This window comes from Archocentrus centrarchus, chromosome 6 (assembly GCF_007364275.1).
Source record: "Archocentrus centrarchus isolate MPI-CPG fArcCen1 chromosome 6, fArcCen1, whole genome shotgun sequence".
Taxonomy (NCBI): Eukaryota; Metazoa; Chordata; class Actinopteri; order Cichliformes; family Cichlidae; genus Archocentrus; species Archocentrus centrarchus.
The window spans coordinates 4,574,215-4,585,742 of record NC_044351.1 but is presented as its reverse complement, the minus strand read 5'-3'; the positions used below and the strand labels follow the sequence as shown (position 1 = coordinate 4,585,742).

Below are 11,528 nucleotides of genomic sequence, written 5' to 3'. Positions count from 1 at the left end.
GCGAGCACAACTTACGGACTCGGTCCGGCCCGCTGTAACCCCTGATTATAGCGCTCCTGAAGGCACTCTGGGTGTGGGTACTTCTGCTGCTGCTGCTGCTGCTGGCACAGTAACTACTTATGCAGAGATAGAGGAGAGGGGAGATATCAGACAGAAAATAGCCACGATCACTTCTGACCTTTAGTCAAGGTCATGATGGTTTACTTACAGCTGTCGGCTTCAAGTTTTTCAGGTCAGACACTCAGCATTGCCTCCTCCAACTCTTTGTCATCATCCATTCCTGTGATTCAGGCAAGAATTAAATAAATAATTTACTTCATTTCACATCAAATGTTATTAAAATATTAGTAAAATTAGCTACCAATGGGTTTGGTGGAGGTCCTTGTGCTAGCTGAGGCAGACTGATGCTTCTTGCGCAAGTACTGCTGCAGCTTATACATCCGTCTTCCTTGAATGCAGCTCTTTTCCATGATAAAGGCCGCGTAGCCATCACCTCTGCCATCCCAAATCTCCTTCCGTGTGCTCTTAGATGGTAAACCAAAGCCAACAAGCTGATCATCTTCACAGGACACTTCTGCTGCAGCACTCACTCTGCTGGCCTCATAATCCTGAAGAGACTTTATCTCCGGAAAACCCAGGGCATACTGTACCAATGACTGCAGGCTATCCTCACTATGCCTTTCAGCCATGGCGATCCCTGCAGCCTCTTCCTTCTGGACATTTTTCATCACATACATGGTGTACCCAACATCATTTTCCAGAAGCCACCGGAAAGATTTTCCTTTATATTTTACAAACTGCAGGATGTACTCTCCTTACACCTCGCGCCAGTCGGAGGCATCCCCTCCTCTGTGACGGACCACAGTCAGAGCATTCTGATGTACCAGGTCCTCCCTCATTGCTACAGACTTGTTCTGAACTTTGGTGTCCTTTTTTATCCGCCGACCTTCATCTGACGGGTCTTGGAGGAGGTATCCGAGTGGCCCCTTGCGGAACACCGCACAGGTTTCACCTGGGTACAATACAACTTTCTTGTGTATCTTGACATAGAAAAAAACAGTAAGAAATGAACATCATTTGATTTTTAAAAGATCACTGTGACACAAATACAGCCATTTCAGGTCATAATCACACGACCTTTGACCCCACAAAAAAAGGACAAATTTATCAAAAGAAATATATTAAAAATAATGCTGCACATTGTGCTAGGATTTAGACAGCAAGCTCCAGCAGAAAGGTGCAGAGACACAACAAGTGTTTTAAAGAGCACTGACAGGAGAATACATTTATTAAACTGTGGCCAGGGTTCAGCTGACTTAGTCAAAGCTTACTCTAGCTTACAATAGTTGGGATAAAACATTTATTTTATCCAGGCATTGCAAACTATTCTGTCTGTAATTAAAAATCATTCATGCTTGAGTCATTATTTGTTTATTCACAATTATTTATGTCACTTGCAGTAGTCAAGCTTAACCTAAAACTGCTAGCTATAGTGTCATAGCACCTAAGTATTGCTGGCAGATTTTCAGCATATGCCTATCATGTTTATTCATTAGCGAGCATCGCTCACCTTAGTCAGATATCGCCCACTGATTCCTTGCCATTACAACACAATCACTGTACACATCAATTCAAAATAGCAGCAGGTTCATTCATAATTTAGCGTGTCATCTCACTACGAGCCATTAATACGCTCTTTAATTACACTACACTAGTAACCTTTGTGTCCCAGCGGCCTCTTAGTGTTGGCAAAATATGGACAGAACTTTGTCAGAAACCCGCCGAGCTTATTTAACAGTACAATCTCTTAATAACACACATGAAAAAATAAAACATCATGTTCATTCATATTTAGCACGTCATTTCACCACAGCTAATAAACTGTGATCATGGTAGCCAAGCCACGGAAGGACTGCACCAGTACATGAATTGACAACGAACACTTGTGATCCTGGAGCCGCATATTCATTGTGTAGATTTACTCTTATTTCCAACAAGCTTTCTTACCTTTAATAAATGAACACGGGGTCCTGTCTCGGCAAAAGTTTCAAAGTGGCAATTTTTACAAGTACCGCATGGCAAACGCACAACAGCGCCACAAGGGTGATAGTGGCGAAAAATATATTCCATCCGTAGTGGTTTAGCACTACCACAGAGAAGCACTTCCCCGGGCTTGTTGTCTTGTCTTGTCTTGTTGTTCTAAAAAGGAAGAAAAAAAAAAAAACAAAAAAAATGCAGCTGGGTAGGAGCTTGTGTTGGCGGGGTGTGCGGCACCAAGCACAAGGTCTAGCAACCACCGTCTGGCACTACAATCCCACACTTGTAGCGCCAGAGGGCGGAGTCGAACTCACGCTTTAACGCTGCGAGTCCAACGCGCTACCCCCTAGGCTACCCAGCCACTCCAGAATGAATAATGGTGAAGGCGGTATTTGAATTTAACCTGGAGGTTCCATTGGCGGGAGGGGAGGGGCTATGAGCTGAGTGGGTGTGTGGGTTTGGCAGAGCCAACTTGTGTGAGCTGCTGTTGCTGTTTTCCGTGCAAGAGCCTTGAAGCTTTGTATCGCTGATGGTGCTAGGTAAGAATGCTGTTTCTATGTATGTTGTTTTTGAGAAGCTGAAGTTGGTTTCCGATTGCAGCTTCCGACTGGGGAGATGGCTAAAGGGCCATTCCACTGAATTTTTGGCTACCTTCAGCATGTTTAATCTGCTCTAGTTAAAAATCTACAACATGTACACACTTGAAACCTGGACTGGATTACTCTGCACTAATAGCAGAGTATTGAAAAGCATGTGTGTGATTTGTGAAACCTTGATGTGATTTGTGAAACTTTAATAAAGGCACATTTCAGCACTTTTTATGCATCTGGGTCACACTGGAAGTGCCCCAGCTCCAAAACTACAACAGCTACACACTTGAAACCTGGACTAGATTATTCTCAAGTGATAGCAGAGTGTTTAAAAGCAAGTATGTGATCTGTGAAACCTTAATGTGATTTGTGAAACTTTAATAAAGGCACATTTCAGCACTTTTTATGCATCTGGACCACACGACAACTGAAGTCCTCCTTCTCTGAAATTTGTATTCTTTTGCTGTTATTTCCAGTGATGTCAGTAACGCGCTACTTAGTAACGCGTTACTCTAATCTGACTAGTTTTTCTCGGTAAGGAGTAATCTAAGGCGTTACTATTTGCAGTCCAGTAATCAGATTAAAGTTACTTATCCAAGTGACTGTGCGTTACTTTTTTGCATTTTCCTCAGTACAAAGATATATTTTTGCTTTCTTCTTGCATCTCGGGTAATGACGTCTGGCAGATGCGACAGTTAAATCCCGTTTTTAGCATGAGGACAATAACAGCACAGCGACACAAAGGTAAACAATGGAGGGAGGAGAGAGATGCGCGTTTTCCAGCTGAAATCCAGACACTATAGTGAGTCTGTGTCAGCTAAAGATGACAACATCAAGGTTAGCTGTGCACTTTGTGCTGGCGACAAAGTGCTATCTAGCTTCAAAAACACTACGTCAGACATGAAGTAACATCTGGAGTCACGGCGCAGTCAAACTTACAGAGCGAGTGGCAACAGTGGCGAAGCAGAGCTGCGGCTAATGCAGGAGCCCCCCAGCACCCAAGTGGGGGAGAGCTGAAGAAGTTGAAAAGCCCTCTACTATAGTATGTAGTAGAGGCTGGTACTGTGCCAAAAAGTGATTGTCTGCCAAACAGCAATTTTCGGTATTTGCCAAAAAAATAAATAAATAAAAAATAGATGCTCCACTCAGTTTTTGGCAAAGTGATTTCTATATATTTGTTTTTTTGTTTTTCCAAGGTAAAAAGTGTCTGACATTAAAAATATCTTTTTAAAGAGAAATGTGGCTCAGAGGCTGCAGAAATCACAACAAATATAACATCACAGTTATATAAAGATATTTGAAGTAGCCAAGCCACTCATAAATCGTGTTGACTGCACTCAGTTTAGCAATATAAGCAAAGACATTACACATAAAAGCACATAGAAACATCTGAATCACTTTATGACAGACGATCACTTTTGGCACGCTGTTGAAAGTAACTAATAAAGTAACTAGTAATCTAACTTAGTTACTTCCAAAATGAAGTAATCAGTAAAGTAACTAAGTTACTTTTTAAAGGAGTAATCAGTAATCAGTAGTCGGACTACTTTTTCAAGGTAACTATACCATCACTGGTTATTTCCACTTTTAACTTTGATTTTTCTCTCATTTTTTTCATCTTCAGTGTAGCAAGATTTGGTCTTGTGTTGTTTTTATCTCTGATAGCAACTGGGATAATGCTTCCAACAAGTTCATGATGTCTTTCTTGTGGTATGAACGTTTTGCTGTTCTTTAACACAGAAAGTACTCCTACATAAGTGCTTGTTTTTGAGTGTGGTGTATGTGCTTAAATCCCCAGTTGGTCATGGTAGATGGCTGTTCACACTGACGATGGGAAGGCCCCATCCTGACTTTGGAGCTGTTTTCCTAACCTCTAAAAATCTGTGGTGTTAATGTGTACATTTATGGCTTTGCCTTGCTTTTGTGTGCTTTCCAGGAGGTAGTAATGTTGGAGACACGTTGCCACAGGGTCAGTTGTCTAACATCCCATGGAGACGGACTGGAGTTAAATATGGCAATAATGAGGCGTATTTTGATGGGACAGAAGAAATAGATGCTATTGTGGACAAATGCGGTACAAAGATGCCCTTATTTGAGCAGCACTTATTTGATCAGTGGTTTGGTTGCAGTTAGAAGCTTTTTATAGTCGGGATTTGTCATCCTTGTTTTCCAGGTACGACCGCGATGGCAGAGATCCAGGGTGCAATTGAAGCCTGTGTGAAGCTCAGTGGGATGCCTGACCTGACCTTGTCCTTTATGGTTGGATCATTTGTGCATAGATTTTAGTGGTCTGCTTTGTGTAGCTGTAAAGGTAATTCACGCTTGATGTTTTTGATGGCAGAATCCTGGTCTTCTCGATGACGCGAGTTTCCACCCGTGCGTTCGGTTTAGGCGCCCGGAGTCGGAGCGCGTCCTGTCATTGATCCCAGCGGATGGAAAGTTCACGCTCATGACCTACCGCGTCAGCTCTCAAAAGTAAGTGCAGCCATCATTTGCTGACTTGTTGCAAAAATGAATTCAGCTTCAATAGATTGAAATAGCAGTATTCACAACACTAATCCTTGCCTTCTGTTTGTCAGCACCTTCAAGTTTTTTGTAGCTATTTCAACAACACAGCTGATGGTGTGTCTTGGTGTGCTCACATATACCACAAGACACATCCAACAACACAGCACAATGCCATACAAAATAGTAAAAGTACACGATGAAGCCTATAAAAGTAGTGCAATGTATCAGAGTACAGGGGCTGTGTGTCTTTAAAGTGCCTTTGCACAAGAGAACAGTCCATAGTGCAGGTTTGGGTTCATATTTGTTCATATAGTTTCAGTGCAAAATACATTCACATTTTCTGATCAAAACCTGATGTAGGTAATCTGAATGTACAAAGTGTCCCTGAAGCATGATGTTCTTCTGCTAGTCATACTCCATCTTTTGCCTGATGGGAGAAAATTGAAGAGGTGATGTGCAGGGTGGGAGGAGTCAGCGATGATGCTGATGACGCTCCTGGTAGTTCTACTTTTTCAAGCTGCGTTTGTCCCCATTAGTTGCGTTACCGCGCCAAGTCAGGATGCAGAAAGTAAGCAATAGTGGCGACAGGACGCACCCTTGTGGATCGCCGGTGTCAAGATCCCTGGGTGACGTGACATGATTGTGAATTTTAACAGCTTGTTTCTTACAGGACAGAAAGATCCACTGAGAAAGTAATCTGTAGCATGCCCCCCGAACAAGGATGAGACTTTACTGATGGTTTGTGGCGTTTTTATTGAGCTACGACCTTTCACCATAGCCGTGTCAAACAACAACCAACCAACCAACCAACCAACCAACCAACCAACCAACGTAAGAGCTGAAAACACAAAGTGCAGTCTTACATTTATGCATACAAATAGAGAACAAGCAAAAAATGTTCCCATATTTTAACTTATAAATTAGTTCACCTTTTGCCTCTTCGGAGGGGCTGCAAGTGAGAAGATGACTGAGATAAACCGTGTCTCTGTGTCCGTTGCATTGAAGCGTAAACAAGCTACAGTCACATTCAGCTCACTGCGCTAAACAGGAAGTGCACTTCAAAATAAAAGCTTATACACGGAAGCCTGCAAATTTACAACATTTTCAAGTGGAAAAACTACAATCACTTTGCTGCAATAAAACATGCTTGTGGTTACTTACACTCCCACCAAAATTATGAATGTTTGTTGGTTTACATCCGAACAACAACAAATAATTTTCAACAAGAGATAACCATTTCTACTTATTAACTTATGAACACTCTAATATCAAGATTAGCTTTTGTACTGGACGCTCTACAATAGAAAGCTTATGAGAACGTTGCCCTTTGTTATTCAGTCTCTTGTCTCCAAAGAAGATTTTTACTCTTCTCACGAGTCCATCCTTGCCACTAAAGGTCTCTAAGACTCTGGCAAGTCTCCATTCACCTCTGGGTGACAGTTCATCAATGTCCAACACAACATCACCTACTTTCAGGTTTCTTTTTGGTGAGTGCCAGCGCTGCCTGGCGATAATGTTGTGTAGATACTCGCGCCTCCACCTGCACCAGAACTGCTCTGCCAGAAACTGCACACGACGCCATCTCTTTGCTCCGTAGAGGTCCTCCTTTGGGAAAGCACCAGGTGGGGGCAGTGCTGCGCTGGATTACATGTGGAGCAGATGGTTAGGGGTAAGGGGTTCTAAGCTGTCAGGATCGTTAAGGTTATCAACTGTCAGTGGGCAGCTATTGACTATGGCCATAGCTTCATAGAATAAAGTCCTTAATGAAGCATCATTAAGTCTACCATGGGCGAGTGACAGAGTTGTATTCAGTACACTTCTGACAGTCTTTATCTGGCGTTCCCACACTCCGCCTGCATGACTGGAGTGAGGTGCATTCATCACAAAGTCGCACTGTTTTTGGGACAAATAAGTGCTCAGTCTTTGGGTGTCTAGTCCATTTAGGGCTGCTTTAAGCTCATTTTGTGCGCCAACAAAGTTTGTTCCCTGATCACACTGGATTTGACGGACTGATCCCCTAATAGCAATGAAACACCTTAATGCATTTATGAATGTGTCAGTGGATAGGTCGTCTAATAACTCAATGTGAATGGCACGGGAGCAAAAGCAGGTAAATATTAGTCCATACCGTTTATGTTGTTTTCTTCCTTCTATGGTAACAAACGGGCCAAAACAGTCCATACCGCAGTATGTGAAGGGAGGAGATGGCTCTAAGCGTTCAGCAGGTAAGTCACTCATTCTTTGGCCCTCTGGAGCCCTGCGGAGTCTGCGACAGATGATACACTGACGGATGAAAGATGCAACTGTTCTGCTCATACCTGGGATCCAGTAACCAGTAGATCTGATTTCGTTTATGGTGAAGCCTTTTCCTTGGTGCTTTACTTTCTCATGACAGTGAGATATTATGAGTTTGGTCACATGATGCTCTTTTGGGATAACAATAGGATGTTTGAAAGAGTCTTTGGTGGATGAAAGTCTCCCTCCCACCTTGAGTAGACCATCCTTGTCCACAAAAACATCTAGGTGGAACAGTTTGTTGTGATGTGGGAGCTGACTGCCTTTGCTTAACAGCTTTATCTCCTTTCCATATGTTTGTTTTTGGACATCCTGGAGAATGACATGTGCCGCTCTTTCTTGTTCATTCACTGTTGTAGGTGCATTTGATTTGACCTTTCTGACCCTTCTTGAGAGACGTGCTACAGCTTTGACTGCTTTAGACCATGACGAGAACTTTGACAGACGTTCTGCAAGGCTGAATGTCTCTGTAACTTTAGTTAACATTGTCTGTGTCTTTCGGACCTCTGGATCTCCAATGGAAAGCTCTAGCTCTATACTTGGTATTGTGGGCAGGTCCCTCTCCCAGAGAAAGGAAGGACCAGTGAACCAGTCAGATGAGAGAAGTTCAGTGACAGTTTTGCCCCTAGATGCACTATCGGCTGGGTTCTCTGCTGATGGCACATAAAACCATTGCTGAGGGCTTGTGCATTGCCGAATCTTTTGGACTCTATTTGCCACAAAGGTGTGGAAACGACGTGCATCATTGTTTATATAGCCCAAAACTACCTTTGAATCAGTCCAAAAATACTCTTTGACTTGAGCATAACAGAGTTCCTCTCTTAGCATGTTACTGACTGCCGTTGATACTACAGCTGCTGTGAGCTCAAGTCTGGGTGTTGTGGTCAGCTTGGTAGGAGAAACACGGGCTTTAGCTATCACTAGTGAGCAGTGGATCTCCTCTTTCTCATTTATGGCTCTCAAATAGGTGCATTGTCCATAACCACTTGTACTCGCATCTGAAAAGTGGTGCAACTCTATTCCTTTAATGTCTCTAAAACTAGCTGGGAGGTAACAGCGAGTTATGTTTACTTTGTCTAGATTGGCAAAGTCACGTTGCCAGCTCTCCCACCTTGGCCTCAGTGCTTCTGGCAGGGGGTCGTCCCAGTTGATACCTTGGTGGCACATTTCCTGCAGGATCTGTTTTCCGATTAGCACGTATGGCGCCAGGAAGCCAAGGGGATCGTAGATGGATGCGACAGTTGATAGGATGCCTCGGCGTGTTGGTGGCTGATCCTTTAAAGTGTTGTCAAACTTGAAACAGTCCTTCACGATACTCCATTGAATGCCTAAGGCCCTTTCTTGTGGCATGTCTTTGAATGTTAAGTCTTTTGTTTTAGTCTCTATTGCACATTCTGATGATGGGATGCTTTGTAGGACAGCAGGGTTGTTTGAAATAAATTTGTGTAGACGGAGCCCTCCTTGTGCACATATTTCTGTAGCCTCTTGTGCAAGCTGTATTGCCCTTTCAACTGTGTTTGTGCTTGTCACTCCATCGTCTACATAAAAGTCTTTCTCCATAAACTCAGATCCCACAGGGTGTGTGTGACAATGTTCTTTTGCTAAGTACTTTAGTCCATAATTTGCACAGCCTGGGGATGATGCTGCACCAAAAAGATGTACCTTCATTCTGTAAACCTGTGGCTGTGTCTCTGTGTTGCCATTTTTCCACCACAGAAAACGCAGGTAGTCTCTGTCACACTGCTGGACATGAAACTGATGGAACATCTTTTCTATATCGCACATGAGAGCAATAGGATGTTGTCTAAACCGTAGGAGGATGCCTGTTAGATTATTGATTAGGTCTGGCCCTTGAAGAAGATGATCATTTAGACTTGTACCATTGTGTTTGGCTGAACAATCGAATACAACACGCAGTTTAGTGGGCTTTTTGGGATGATAAATCCCGTGATGGGGTATGTACCATTGTTCACCTTGTTTTCCTTCGTTGTGTACTTCTTCGACGTCACCCCTTTCAATAATGTCTTTCATGTAGGTTATGTAGTCTCTTTTGTATTTCTCGTCTTTATTGAACTTTCGCTTTAAGTGTTCAAGTCTGATTTCAGCAAGCCTTCTGTTGTCAGGTAAGTGTGGCCTTTGTTTGAATGGTAGAGGCATCTCACAGTGTCCTTGTTCGTTTTTCCTTATTCCTTCCTTGAGCTTGTCCAAAAAGATGAGATCCTCTTGCGAGACAGTTTTGTCGCTTGCTTTTGTGTCCTTAAAATCTGACTCTAGCACATTAATCACATCCATGGGAGTTACAGGGGGTAGTTCCTTCACTGTGACTCTATGACACAAACTTGACTTGGTTTCACTGAGCTCAAATGTGGAGCCTCCAACAATGCTCCACCCTAGGTCCGTGAGGATTGCATAGGGCTCATTGCCTTCTCCTAGTAGAACTTGTCTTGGGGCTAGAGATCTGGGACAGTTAAATCCGATAAGGAGTCCAACATCACAACTTAAAAGAGGTGGTATCTTATCAGAGATTTCTGTCAGGTGGGGCCATTGTTTTGCTGTGTCACTGGTGGGTATATTGTCATAGTTAATTGGTATAAAGTCCTTGGTGTATGAGGGGGGAAGATCGATGCGAATGTCTGAGTCATAACCTCTCACACACAATCCAGATACTCTGTGACTCTTAACAATAGAATGGACACCCAGCATAGTAGATAGCTTTAACTTTACAGGGTGAGTGTCTGCTTGTAGCTGGTTGCTTACTTCTTCACTGACAAATGTGCTGTCACTTTGTGTGTCTAAAAGTGCGTACACTAATTGCTCGTTAGTAGGGCTCTGAACCGTGGACACCCATACAGGAACGATCATGGATGTGCCATTTGACTGACCCACCTTAGTAACATTGAGAGCTGTGACTGCCGTAGTTTCTTGTGGAGTGCTAGGAGCTGCGTTGACAGGGCTTGGAAACCTTTCATTGGCATTGTGATTGTCATTGTGCAGACAAGTGGGATGCCTTCCCTTGCAAATGTCACATGTGTGTCTGTGGCGACAATCTTTGGCATTATGACCCACCTTTAAACATCCATAGCACAGCTTGTTGTCCTTAACATATGTGCGCTTCTCCTCTAAGGGCCTTTCTGAGAAGTTTGGACACTTGAACAGCTGGTGGTTTTCATCTTTGCAAAACATGCAGGGCACCTTTAATTTAGTGTTGGTTGTCCTTCCCTTACTGTTTTGTACCATAGTTTGCGTCATGAAGACATGAGTGGATCTGTTTGGTTTAAAGTCCTTTGTGGTCCTCTTCTCGTAGGATGAACTGCATGAATGAAGAGCATATGAAGAAGTGACAGGGTTGCACGCGATTTCTGCCTCAACTGCCACAAATTGTGCAAAGTCCTTGAACAAAGGAAAATCTTTGCCGTCCATAAGTGCAACTGTGACCTGACGATTCCAACGGGCTGTCAGCCAATATGGAACTTTCTGCAACAACTTTTGGTTCTCCTCACAGTCACTTAGAATCTCTAGACCTTTCACATGGGGCATGGCTTGGAGACATGCATTTAGAAAGTCTGAAAATGTCCTTAGTCCTTCCGCATCCTTTGAACTTATTTTAGGCCATTTTGACAATTTGTCTCTAAAAGCTCGTTGGACAACAAAGGGCTGACCATAACGTTGGTCAAGCTTTTGCCATGCATCCTTGTAAGCCTCTTCATCACTGCGATAAAATATGCCCTCTAGACATTTTTGTGCCGAGCCTGTGACATACCTTTTTAGCAAGTGGAGTTTATCAGCAGGTGAGATTCCTTTGCAGTCCACAAGTGAAGTGAACGATGCCTTCCATTCTATGTAGGTAATTGGATCTCCACTGAAAACTGTGGGCATTGGCATTGGGATTCTGTTTATGGCTATACTGTTTTGAATTGCTTGGGCTAACTGGGAAATGTCTGTAGGGGGTGTTTGAGTGAAGACTTGATGGTTCGGATCGTTTGCAGCGGGGATTGACACGTTGTTTCGTGGCATTGATGAGCGAGGTAAGCCACTAGAGGGTGCTGGTGCTTCGTAAAAGGATTGATGGTCAACAGAGAAAAGCATATTATCATTTTG

General features: G+C 43.2%; 1 long non-coding RNA gene across 1 annotated transcript; it reads right to left on the bottom strand.

Moving 5' to 3' along the window:
* On the bottom strand, positions 1–1,029 carry LOC115782324 (uncharacterized). The gene is made up of 3 exons (XR_004020131.1): positions 362–1,029; positions 209–280; positions 1–113 (listed from the first exon to the last, which is right to left on the bottom strand). It is a non-coding gene; the product is annotated as an uncharacterized LOC115782324 (long non-coding RNA).
* Between the last annotated feature and the right edge of the window lie 10,499 nt (positions 1,030–11,528).